Below are 13528 nucleotides of genomic sequence, written 5' to 3' on the forward strand. Positions count from 1 at the left end.
CAAGCTCTTTGTTGTAGATTAAACCCTGAGCTTTTAAGAGTTTAGTTACTTTAATCAGGGCATTCCCAAGTTTGTTTGCTAGTGATGGAATCAAGAACATGTTTCTTACACTGCCAATCCCACATGTGATCCTGACAGCTGTAACAGTCTCTGTGTACTTCTTCCATCCTTAAAGTGGTGAATTGTCTGGTGCTGTCAATCAACCTTCCCATTTCTTGTATTTTCTCTCGCACATACTGCTGATTTTCTGATGTACCTCCTTGTTTAACAAGTGCTGCCCAAGGTCAGTAATGACTTGGTCATTTTTTATAATATGTGATTGGGTCAGGATTCATGGCACTGATTACGCTCCATAGTTGTTTACTCATGTGTGAAGACACAGGCCCGGTGTATGTACACATGGACTGAACACAGTTCTTTCCAGGTTTGGGTGTGACTGATCCAGGTCTTGGTCTATGGCTATGCATGTTACCACAGGACCTTTCTTGTAAAAAGTCCTTGACAGTAAGTGCAGTGCATGAAGTCATTTCCCAGCATTTCTTTAGGTCATCATTTAAATGGAAGTAAAGTTCCCTTTCCTGACTCCCTAATAGCAGCATTGTGGGCATAGTTTCCTCTGTTGTGAATATAAGCTAGCTGTTTTTTTCTCTCCTTGGAACCCTTTGGAAAGGTCTGAGCTTTAGCCACATCAGATTCATCTTCATGTGCATGCGCAAGCTGCCTTGCCATCTTAGCATAAGTCTTAGAGCAACACAAGCAGTAATGCCTCTTGTCACGCATTCTAGTCCCACCACTCTCTTTTCGCCTTTTTTGCCACTAACAACTATGCAGTCATTTATGTTCTGACTTAAACAGGGTTTTTCTTCTGTTCCATTGTCTTCTTGCTGTGCCTGTCAAAGGTCATTTTGTCTGATGTTGTGGAGTCACACATAGGGAAACTCACTGAGCCAGAGACATTTATATGATCCACATCTTTCATCTAAAAAAAAGTAATAATTAATGTGCAGAGCTGAAACAATTATTTAGATAATTGATAATATATTGACAGAAATAAAACAGCAGTTGTTTTGATAATTAATTGTTCTAAGCCCTTTTAAAATTTTGCAAGGTTTTTATTTTGTAACAGATTTTCTTTTCACTGGCTACATTATAATAAACCGAATATTTTGGGTTTTAAACCAACTGTCGACAGATCTGACAAAAAACAGAAAAAAGACTTCATTTTGGGCTGAAAGAAAAAGTGGTGAACATTTTCACTGTTCACTAGTATTTTATAAACCACATGATTTATGATTTAAGAATACAATCCAATGAATAATTGATAACGAAAATAACGACTGAAACTCACCATAAAATGTATTATTTTTTGCCACTTAATTGAGAATTTACTATGATACTTTTAGTCTGTCTCAGTCTTGATACAAAAATCAAATTTTCATTTTGGAACCACTGCCAAGTTGCCACTGTTGGACTCCTGAGCAAGGCCCTTAACCCTCAATTGCTCAAGATGTACTCAGTCATAATTGTAAGTTGCTTTGGATAAATGCTTCAGCTAAATTTCATAAATGTACAAGCAACAGTATAAACAACATTTTAATCAATGTAGTTCATAAACAAAATTAGCTAAACAGACTTCAGAAAAAAAAACTTCACATTCACGATGAAGTAAAACAAAATATTACTGTTCTCTGTGGGACCAGTTTATTACACTTTCCACAAATTTCTACTCAGGCATTTACAATACTATTCTGGACATATAGAATAGAGTGATAATTACCAAAAACAATTCTGCCTTTTAGCTCCTTAAAAAACAAAAATACAATAAATGACAAGGAAAGACTACAGAATTAAATCTGAAGTGATGAACATGAATGTACCTGTTGATAAGTGCTGGTTGGATCAGTACCATCATCGATTTGAGTCTTTGACAGGACGGAAAGACAGGAGTCTTCCACCATTTTGCTACTAGCTGTAATGCTGGTCATCTGTAAACACATTTCATATTTACAATACTTTAGAAAATAAAAAAACAATTTTATGTAACTGCTGCATAACCTGCCAATAGATTGAACTGAAGGAGTACAGTGGGGACGTTGTGAAAAGTATTTTTTAAAGCATGTTCATTTTTATTCTCATTTTGCCAGAAAGTTGTTACATTCTGCAAAACCTACCTATTCTGTACACTGAGTACTGGACAACATACTTGTGTTCTCCATGGGCAGTCTTCAGCTCCATAGTCACAGGTGATTTCTTCTCTTTTTTTGATGGCATTCAAAGCAAACAAACAAAGGTGTGGGTTTCCATTAACATCAGTCTTTATCATCATACAGTTTGGATGTCTGTGGCCGTCATTAATAGCCATCCAAATGATCTTCTCTAGAGGCATCAATACTTAGATGGAAACAGAAATGTAAATGTAAATGATCCAAATGTGCATGTGCCTTCTGCAGTAGGTAGATAACAGCATCATCCATCCCTACCTGCTGCTGGTAAGCAAACTGCAGAGGGTCCAGGAAAGGGCTTACTATAGGTCTAAGATATGACAGCACTAGTCTTTCCAGGACCTTCATGACGTGAGATGTGAGCGCCACCATTCTGTAGTCATTCAAGGAGGAGGCAGTGGAAGTGTTTGGAACAGGAACTAGGCAAGAGGTTTTCCACCACACTGGCACCTTCTCCTGTTTAATGCTCAGGTTATAGAGTTGCTGAAGGATCCCACACAACTGGATTGCACAAACCTTCAGTACCCTTGGGCTGAGTCCATCCGGCCCTGCGGCTTTGCCGACTCTAAGCTTTTCCAGCTGTGTTTTCACCTGGCTGGTTGTTACTTCTGGATGGGGGAGTTGTGAAAGTTCATCAAACAGATCAACAGATAATGACTGTAGGGTGAGAGGGGGTGAGTGCTGATGTTTAAGAGGTGTTGATGTTAAGGAAGTGGGGGAGATGCCCCTGCATGTGTGTGGGGAGCATGTTGTACTGAACCTGTTAAAAAACACATTCAACTCATTGGCCTTGTCTTGACTGCCCCAACAGTCTGTTGCCTTATTTTGAAGCCAGTGATCTGCTTCATGCCTGTCCACACCTCCTTTGTATTCTGCTGAAGCTTCATCTCCAGCTTCCTTCTGTAGGCTTCCTCGTTCTTCCAGAGTCTCACCTTAAGCTCTTTCTGTACCTCCTTCAATAGTAGCAAAGTGATCTGAGTTAGGTGAGTGTTGGGAGGTGTATATGATATAGATGTGATTTGTGTTGATGGTCCAGGGTAGATAATACATAATTAATGGGAGAAATCTTTGATTGCACAACATACGGGCCAGAAAATTGTGTATTAAAGAGAACCTGAAATGGGCAAAAGGGCTAGCACATGATCTCCTACTTCAAAAGAATGTGACAGTTTTCTGATCAAACTGAGATTTCTTAGCTGCTTTGGCTGAACATAGGTTTTTGCTAGCTAAAACACAGATGGCCCACAACCTCTCACCTTAAGGCTTAAGGACAGAGGGATCACTCATAAATGTGTGAGCCAAGGACAGAGTATTCCACAATTTGCGTGCTTGAGCACACTTTAACTTACAAGCAGGAAATACTGCCTGTTCAATGGCAACAAAACCATCATCAACAGAACTTGAAACCATTTCAGGTTAGGGGAATACATTTCCACCAGCAATGTCATTTCCTAATATAAAGGACACCCCATTCACTGGCAAAGCTGAACTAATAGCTACTCTAACCATGCCGGTGATTCTGTCAGTTCTTAGGAAAATGTTATGCTGTGGCAGCCGAAGTACTTCTAGTTCAACACCTTGCACTACCCTGTCACTACCACAATAATACTGATTTGAAAAAGCAACAGTATCCAACATAAGAGACACAGTAGCCCCCGTATCATGTAAGCCTGTGATGGGCTGTTTGTCTTCATCTGCCTCAAAAAGAGAACCAGATCCCTCAAAAAGAAAAGGCTGAAACACAGCATCTGTGGGAAGAAGAGAAGACTTATCCTTAGATAAAGTGCTTACTGCACTTACCATTTTTATTAAGTGGGAATTCTTGCGATTAAGTGCAGGACAATTAGCTATAATGTGTCCATGCTCATGGCAGTAGAAGCACTTTCGTGTTTCCACAAAAACAGCCGAAATGGGGCATTCGATTTTGGGAAGCTCACAGAAGTCTTCGAGTGAGTTGAAAGACTGGGAGCTTCACTAGGGGAAACAGGTGCATTAAAAGCATTTCTGTGAGTCAGCACTAATTCATCAGCAAGCATAGAAGCAGCAGATAGATTACACACTTTGTTCATTTAAATACATTACAATGTTCTCAGGAAGACAATTCTTGAATTCTTCAACTAGTATGAGCTCATTAAATTGGTCAAATGCGATAATGTTACAAGTAGCACATCACTTCTCTAATAAAGCTTTTCTCTGAAAAATTCCACAAAGGTCTTGCTGGGGTTTTTCTTTTAGCATCTAGAATTATGTCTGTTTGCTTCTGGCACTAGTTCCTATGCTCGGAGAACAGCTGCTTTCACAAGGTGGTAATCTAGGCTCTGCTCAAGCGATAGGGAGGAACACACATCTTGGGCCTTACCAACTATCTTACATTGCAGTAAGAGAGTCCATACTTCCTTGGGCCAATTTTAATCCAGCACACAACCTCATACAGAAAACACTGCAGACCAGCCTTAATCAAGCACACGGATCCCATACCGAAAACACTGCAGACCGGATTTAATCCAGCAGAAAGACCCAATATTATATATGAAATATTCAAATTTTATCTGAAAATACACTTTAAGTACAAAAATCTTGCCTTGAGCCTCAGTAAAACCATGAGACATAGTCTTCTTGTTTTGAGGGAGTTCATGTTGTCTGTTGTAGTGGTAGTGATCTCTTTAAGTATTATTTTTTATATTATCTCTGAAGAATGCTTCAGATGTATTACACTATTTAACAGACAGGAGCTCAGCCACAGTGTGAGTAGAGGTTTCTTAGCCTGTCAAAGACTGAATCAAATGCGGGGAGCCAATATGCCTGTTGTCTGTGTATGATCTGATTATGCACGTTGTATTATTATGACTACACATAGAACACAGAAGAAATATTCAACGAATTGGTAGACATCATGAACACAACTATGTACCATCAAAATAAACAGAAGATAATTCAGTCTGGAAGATCATCTGGTATTCTGGAATCTTCTTCATTCTGATGGGATGACCCTCAGTTTCCACCATTATACTCCGTGACGTCACTAAAGGAGAGGTTCTGTGACTTCACTGACAACAGACTCATGTCCATTTATTTTGCCAGATTAGGAAAGTTCTCTCTTAGTGTGAAATGGCTGCGATGTAACAAGAAGGACCTTGGTTGGGTCAGACCTTTATTGCCATTTTGATTTGATATCTGACATTTTTATTTATCACCTCAAGGGGAGCTCTGGTGACATGAGCATGTCCTGGCAGGAACACAAGTGGACCTGCAGTGCTGTGTGCATTCTGGCTTTATGGTTCTTTACAGATGTGTGTGTACAGTAGTGGTGAGTGTGGTGTGGTTCCTGTCCTCCACAGAGTGTGTCATTGTACTGAGTGGTGCAGGAGAGAAATACAACTGTGATCTACTTGAGGAGTATAAACCCAACAGGCCTCTGAGATCACCAGCAAGCAGTCAGCTAGTCGTCTCTTGAGAGATTTTTAACATCCTTGACATTTAACTTTTCACTTTTAATTTTAGCACTAAAATTCACTTTTATGTCTTTAAAAAAAATTGTTTTTTGTATTTTTTACCTACATTTGAACTCTTTGCACTTTAATTTTTAGCATTTATATTAGTTTGAAGTGTATTTAGATGTTTCTTCTTGACACCTTCCATTTGAAGTTTGTTGTGATTAATCACTTCTTTTTTGTTCTATTATATTTTCCCTTTGCCTCAGTAGTTTTATTTATCTGTGTAATCTATTTCTTTTTTTTACATAAGCCTTCCTAACATGATGGTACTCAGGATGTTATAAGCTTGTTATGTAACTCTTTTGTGAAGTATTTTAAATTACCATTGTGTATAAAGTGCTACATAAATAAACATGTGTTGCTTTGTATCATATCCTCCCCCTCAACACCTGCAGTAGGTCCCAGCTGCAGCAGTGCAGTCTCTGTGCAGTCTGACTGAGGGAGGTTTTTGTACGACTCTCTGACACTGTGTGAACAGCCAGTTACCACCAATGTTGTGTAAACTCTGACAGTAATAATCTCCTGCATCTTCAGTCTGGACTCCACTGATGGTCAGAGTGAAGTCAGATGCAGATCCACTGCCACTGAAACGATCTGGAATACCTGACAGTTTATATTTAACCTCATGGATCAGGAGTTTAGGAGCTTCTCCAGGTTTCTGCAGGTACCAGGCAAGACGATAAGTACAGTGTGAACAGGCCTGATACACTGCATGGTTGGTTCTACAGCTGATGGTGACTGTGTCTCCTGGAAGAGCAGATTTCACTGAATCCTGAGTCACTGTTACCTGACCTCTGGATCCTGGGGAAGAAATAAATAAAATCATAAAAAGGTTACATTTACCTGTACAGATACTTTTGTTTAGTTACTATGAATCTATGAATAGTGCATTTTAAATAAGAGTAGTAGACCTGTGTCACATGGATAGTTCACCACAGAGGTAAAGCAGTAAGTTACCTTGAGTCCAGAGGAGCAGTGTGCAGATGAAGATGGGGATCAAAGTCATGGTTGCTGTGGGTGAAGTTGCTGGTGGAGACAGCTCTCAGTCATGAAGTGTTAAACTCACAGCACTATAAACACTCCCAGAGCACTGAAGCAGGTGCTGCACATGCAAAGTGACCTCTCTGTATTAATACACATCTACCAAATACTCTCTGTGACAATACACATCTACCAAATACTCTCTGTGACCTCTCTGTATTAATACATGTCCACCAAATACTCTCTGTGGCATCTCTGTATTAATACACATCTAGCAAATACTCTCTGTGACCTCTGTATTAATACATGTCTACCAAATTCTCTGTGCTATTATTTTTATTACTTATTTATTATTATTTATTATTTTTATGTACTTATGAAAATATCTGTTCCAAAATGTGAAAACTATGGAAATGTGGGAATGGGAAAATAGAAAATAGAAAAAACATCAATAAAGCTGGATATAACTGTAGTGCATTTTACCTGATTAATTAACTACAGCTTTAGAAGCTCTGCAGCTGATATCAGATCAGTCTGCATTTCTGAGTCAGAGCAGTTCCTCTACAGCTGAGGGAGGTTTTTGTACAGCACTCTGTTTGAACCAGCTGTAATCCTGCTGACAGTAGTAATCTCCTGCATCTTCAGCCTGGACTCCAGAGATTTTTAGAGTAAATTCTGTACCAGATCAACTACCACTGAAACGATCTGGAATCCCAGACTGTAAGTTAGCAGCCCAGCAAATCAGGAGTTTAGGAGCTTCTCCAGGTTTCTGTAGGTACCAATCAATCTCATTGCTACAGTATTCACTGCACGTGCACCTGATGGTAACAGTCTCTCCTGGAGAAACAGACTGAGAAACTGGAGACTGAGTCAACATTATTTCTCGCATTGATTCTAAAAAGAAAAAAAGAAAATATAAGAAAATTTAAACTTACAAATTATTTTGAAACTTTTGACTTAAAAGAGATTCATTCACCATCAATACAGAAATAAATAGTCACTTTATTAGGGTCACCTATTGTAGAGCAGTACATTGCTGACTTCCATTTCACCTTCAGTTGTATTTTGATATCCAACACTGCTGACGCCACTATTGTACATTTGTAAACTGGTTATTTACAGAGTTGTCTGTAAGCATGGTGCAAATGACTGGAAAATAAGTGATCAGTCCTTTAACACATGAATGCCTGAAATGTCTAGGTGCAGCTTTAGAGAGGGTGTACCAAATCAACTTGTAACTCAGAGTACAGAATATGATGAGAATTTATTTGTAAAGAAAATTTTGAACTTCTAATTTAATTTTTTTTTTCAGCTAACTAAGAACAAACAAAAAGGTATAATAAATAGACCTGTTTGTCTCACCCTACTTCTGAGAGCCCAGAAGTGTGTGTGTGTGTGTGTGTGTGTGTGTGTGTGTGTGTGTGTGTGTGTGTGTGTGTGTGTGTGTGTGTGTGTGTGTGTGTGTGTGTGGTCACTATAATGTGAAAGAGGTTTTTGGATGACAGCTTCATTAGAATGTATCACTATGGTTGACTTGTGGATGAGGCACTAAACTCAGTGTGAGTGGTCAGATGGACTGGGTGACTCAGAGGTGAAGGAGGGAGTTCTGACCAGTGCAGGAGAGCAGAATGCAGCAGCTCTGTCTGTATTCTGTTCTGTGTCCTGGCATTTCCGTTACTTCCACTGAAATAAAGCTTCATTTTGGACATTCTCTGCTCTTTTATAAGAGATAAACATCTTTATTAATGTTATCAGACTGTTTCTTGTGCCTGAGTGAGCTTATCTGAACAGAGCAGAACATCTGGTGAAAGTCCTGCTGAGGTGGATTATGTCTCCCCCTGCTGTCCAGGTTGGTGGCTCACTCTCCCTGCAGCTACACCAACACCACCTAACATTTGTTCCTCTTATGGTGGTGAGTGTATCATTACCCTGATTAAATGAACTAAATAAGAAAAACAAAAGGCCTCATTCTTAGTAAAGAGAACATGTTTATGCCCCATAACAACACAGTCCATATTCCTACACTCACTTCACTGTTCACACTTCCTGTTTACACTTCATTGTTTGCACTATCTAAGTCTGATGTATACATATGTAGCACTGCTAATATTTCTATTTCCATTCTATGTCTCTTATATTATTTATTATTGTTATTGCTGCTGGTCCCTCTGTGAGCTAAGTTTTGTTGTACAAGTACAATGATAATAAAGTATTTTCTTATCTTATCTCATCATAGACATGAACTAACACAGGTTGTGTTTGACCCCCACCTCCACACCACATGGTCAGACCTTTAGTGTTTAACATGTGGATGACCTCACAATCTTATGCTGAAGTATTCAAAAACTTCCAAGGCTAATATCTTTTTTTCTGTAACTCCAGTCCCCACCCACTCTCACTGCTCCACCCACAGAAGCTCACATTCTGCTCAGCATCAGAAAAGCTGCCCTGATACTAGTGCCCCACACTACACACATCTCCCTGAAAATAGTGCCGCATGCCGCACGTCTCCCTGATACTAGTGCAGCCAGGCAGTGTATTTTTGCAGTTGTGTATAGACTGTAGCGTTTAGCTAGTATAGTTCCATACTTTTATTAATCAACAGTTGTTTCACACAGTAGAACATGAAATAAATTCTTATCCACCGATAGACGTGAATTTAGTCGGATTAAATGTTCAGATTTCAAAAGTGACCTCTACTGGCGGTAACTGCTGAGTCACACAAGCCTTTATATAGTGCACGCTGGCAATAAAGGCTTTCATGTTTTTGTTCTACAATAAACCAAGCAGGAATACAGGTTTACATATTAAGCCATTTCATGTTTAGTAGGAAATTTTGATGAGAACAAAATTATTGTGCTTAAAACAGACGTTTCTATCTGGTCTGACTGGTTTATTTTTCCATGTTTTTTTTTACCTATACCATATCAGGGCTGCGTTGGTCCAACCCCACATCCAAATACACTCTGTGGCCTCTCTGTATTAATAGACATCTAAAAATACACATCTACCAAATACACTCTGTGGTCCCTGTCTGAAGTAATGACTCCACTGAATAACTCTTACAAAATTATATTGTAACAGAACGAACCATACTAGATAACTTTAAACTTTATAAAATAATGTAGTATATAGATGCTCTTAAATGTCAAAACTATGGTACAGTGTGCTGATTATTGGATAACTGGAACTGATGAACAGATTAAAAGAGAATGATTAATAAGAGGTATCTAGTATATTTTATGTAAATATTTATAAACGTGTGTGTGTATGTGGTGTGGTGCTCTCAGTCGTGAAGGAGAGTGTTCTGACGAGTGTAGAAGAACAGAATTGCTGTTACAGCCACAGCAGCTCACTGACTCTTAGTGCTGCATTTTGATTTTTGGGTCACTATCACTGCAATAAAGCTTCATTTTGAACTTGGTCTGTTCTTGTATCATTTTAATATTCATTATCTGCACTGTAAGATTCTTTGCACTGGGGTGTGTTGTAAGGAGTGTGTTGTACTGGATTGTGTTGTGCTTGAGTAAGTTGGGCTAATGAAAGCTGAACATCTGCAAAAAGTGTTGTTCTATTCTGGGAAGGAGCAGGTTTCTCAGGGTTGTAAACAAATTCTGTTTCACCCCACTGCTCTCGCTCTCTTTCACTCTGACTGGTATTGACATTACTAGAGAATAGTTTCAGTTCTTCATTTTTTATCTGAACATTATGTACACAGGCAAAGGAAATAATTACCAATAAAACTATCAGTATTGGATAGAAATTATATTCTCTACTAAGTAAGTTTAGATAATGAATTGTATTTAGCAAATAAAGAAATGAATGAATGAATGTATGAACTCTCATATACTTGAACACTTCTGTCCATTTCAGTGTGAGTTTGTAGGTAATTTATTATTTCTCTATTAGCAGTAGAGCAGAGTGGTGCAGTGGAAGTGTGCTGGGACCATAACCCAGAGTCTGATGGATCACAACCATCCTCTGATAAAACGGCTTAGTGAAGTCTCATTGACAGCATCTTAAAAATCTGTGTTAATTGGTGGGGGTGGTGGTAGCTCAGTGCTTAAGGTGCTCAACTTTTAATTGCAGTGTTGCTAGTTCAAGCCCTGCTGTTGGGTCCCTAAGCAAAGCACTTAACCCTCAACTTCTCTGGTTGTATTCAGTCATAATTATAAGTTGCTGTGGATAAAAAGTATCATCTAATGCCATCAATTTCACTATTTCAATGTTACAACCTCATCTAGGCTTAAGACTGTAACAAGAGCTTTGTGTTAAGAATGTAAGTTAAAGAAACCTCAGAGAAGACCATCATAGTTCAAGGTGTGCCAGTGTATTATATGAACAAAATATCCAACATCTAATAAACACAGTTCAAAGTCTAACACTGGTACTAACCCACACTAGAAAATAAAGATGCTGACTAAACCTGTACAGGACGAAATAAACACATAAGACTACATAAACTCCATAAGTGAAAACACAGACAAAATAAATACACAAGACTACAGTAACTCAATAAGAGAAAACATATAAAATAACCCAGGCTCCAAACACAATGGCAGCCACTCCCTACTTACCAGAACACACAAAAATAAAACATTTATATATCTGGAATCCCAGACTGACAGGTAGATGAATAATGGATTAGGAGTTTAGGAGCTTCTCCAGGTTTCTGTAGGTACCAGTGGAGGTAATTGCTAATACCCAGACTGGCCCTGCAACTGATAGTATCAATCTGTCCTTGTCAGGAGTGGCTGCCATCCTGGTATTCCTGTTGTCATGGTTTCCCTGTTGTCTGTTTTCCTGCAGTGCCTGGTTCTGCTCCTTAGTTTTGTTGCGTGTTTTGTTTTCTAGTTTGTTGGTTATTTTGGTAAGTTACGTTAGTACTGTCCTGTATAAATTATGCTCGTGGGTTTCCTGTTGCTTTTCCGTTTGATTAGTTTGTGTATCATTTTGCCTCAGTGTTTTCTCCTTGCCCGTTATTTTGCCTTCAGTGATTGTGTTTTTCCTCCGTTAATAAACTGCCCCCTGCACATGCATTCTGCGTCTCGCCTGTTCCTATGGGAATCTTTACAGAACAACCAAACCCAACTAAGAGAATGCAGCAGGAGGGCTTCGATCCGTCGCATCGTGTTCCGTCATCTTGAGTTCAGCAACCGTCATGCCATGCTATGAGGGACACTGGATTACTCCCAGAGGGGGAGCTTGCTTATATCAAGCCACTGGTATTTCCCTCACTTATGGTGACTCCGAGTGAGCATGACGGGGAGGACAAGTCAGTAGGGAGATTCATTATGCAGTGCCGCAACTATCTCCAGTGCCTGACCTGCCCTAAACCCCCTGAACTTGTGAAGGTGCTGTTCATAAAGACCTTTCTTCGGGGTAAAGCACTGGAGTGGGCAGAGATAATATTTCAGCACAGAGCTCAGGAGGCTAGAACTGTGGAAGGTTTCTTCCAGCTGTTAACAGCACAGTTTGCTACAACCCTACCGAACCTGCCTTCTATAGCTACTCCCCTCTCAGCTGCCCAGCCAGTCCCTGCCTCCTGTGAGGAGGAACAGTCGTAATCTCCGGCATGGTGTTCGTCAACTGGCCGGATCCAGCCCCTGGTGCGAGAGAAACCCAGCCGGATCCAGCCCCTGCCTCCCGCATGAGAAACGCCGCCGAGCCTGATCCTGTCCCCGGTGCGAGAGATGACACCACCCGGCCAGCTCCGGTCCCCACCGTGAGAGATGACTCCGCCTGGCCAGTTCCTGTTCCAGTCCCTGGCACAAGAGACGCCACCCGTCCAGACCCAGTCCCCGGTGGAGTGGATGCCGCCAGTCCTGTTCCTGTTCCCGGCCTAGTGGTGGCCATCTGGCCTGTTCTCACTACCCAAGAGGTCTCAACCTGTTCCTGTTTCTTGTGCTGAGTCTGTACCTGTAGGTGCGCCCCCAGACCTTCCTGCAGCACCGATGACCGGTGCAGCCGCGCCTCCAGACCTCCTGGACCCCCCGCTGCTGACCGCCGCAGCAACGCTGAACGGCACAGAGACACCTCCGAACCCTGCAGCACTGCTGACCAGTACAGCACTGCTGACCAGTGCAGCACCGCTGACCAGTACAGCACCGCTGACCAGTGCAGCACCACCTTTGGGCCTCACGGGCCCGCCGCTGAATGCCTTAGCTGTGCCTCTGGACCTTCCAGACTCGCCGTTGAATGCCGCAGTCGCGCCCCTGGGCCTGCCCATTCCTGGGGTGGAAGAAGAAAACTCCACATGTCTCCGCACCACGCGGAGTTACGTTAGTTCTGTCGTGTTTAAATTATGCTCATTGGTTCACCGTTGCTTTTCCATTTGCTTAGTTTGGGTATCATTTTGCCTCAGTGTTTTCTCCTTGCCCCTGTTATTTTGCCCTCAGTGATTGTGTTTTTCCTCCGTTAATAAACTGCCCCCTGCACATGTATTCTGCCTCTCGCCTGTTCCTGTGGGAATCGTTACGGTCCTGGTGTAACTGACTGAGAATGTGGAGACTGAGTCAGAATTATCTCCCCAAAGGATTCTAAAAATAAACAATCATTGAAATAAATAAATAACATTTAAATTTGAAAAAAGGTTTTAAATAAAATCAAAATAAGTCCTAATAAAAACATTGTAACTCTGAAAATAAAAAGAACAAATAACAGTTCAAATAAATTGCAAACAATAAATAATGGACATCCAAAATTAAGAAAAATGAAAAAGTTTTCAGTTTGTCTCACCCTGAGTGAGGAGTCCCAGGGTCCCCAGCAGTAGAATGAGTGACATCATCATTGTGCTGTGTGTCAGTGTGTGTTAAAGGACTGAACACTCTC

The 13528-nt window shown here is 40.6% G+C and overlaps 1 long non-coding RNA gene across 1 annotated transcript; it reads right to left on the bottom strand.

Moving 5' to 3' along the window:
* Window positions 1-11008: 11008 nt before the first annotated feature.
* On the bottom strand, window positions 11009-13528 carry LOC113588558. The gene is made up of 2 exons (XR_003411862.2): window positions 13436-13528; window positions 11009-13236 (listed from the first exon to the last, which is right to left on the bottom strand). It is a non-coding gene; the product is annotated as an uncharacterized LOC113588558 (long non-coding RNA).

The sequence above is a fragment of the Electrophorus electricus genome, chromosome 2, assembly GCF_013358815.1.
Source record: "Electrophorus electricus isolate fEleEle1 chromosome 2, fEleEle1.pri, whole genome shotgun sequence".
Taxonomy (NCBI): Eukaryota; Metazoa; Chordata; class Actinopteri; order Gymnotiformes; family Gymnotidae; genus Electrophorus; species Electrophorus electricus.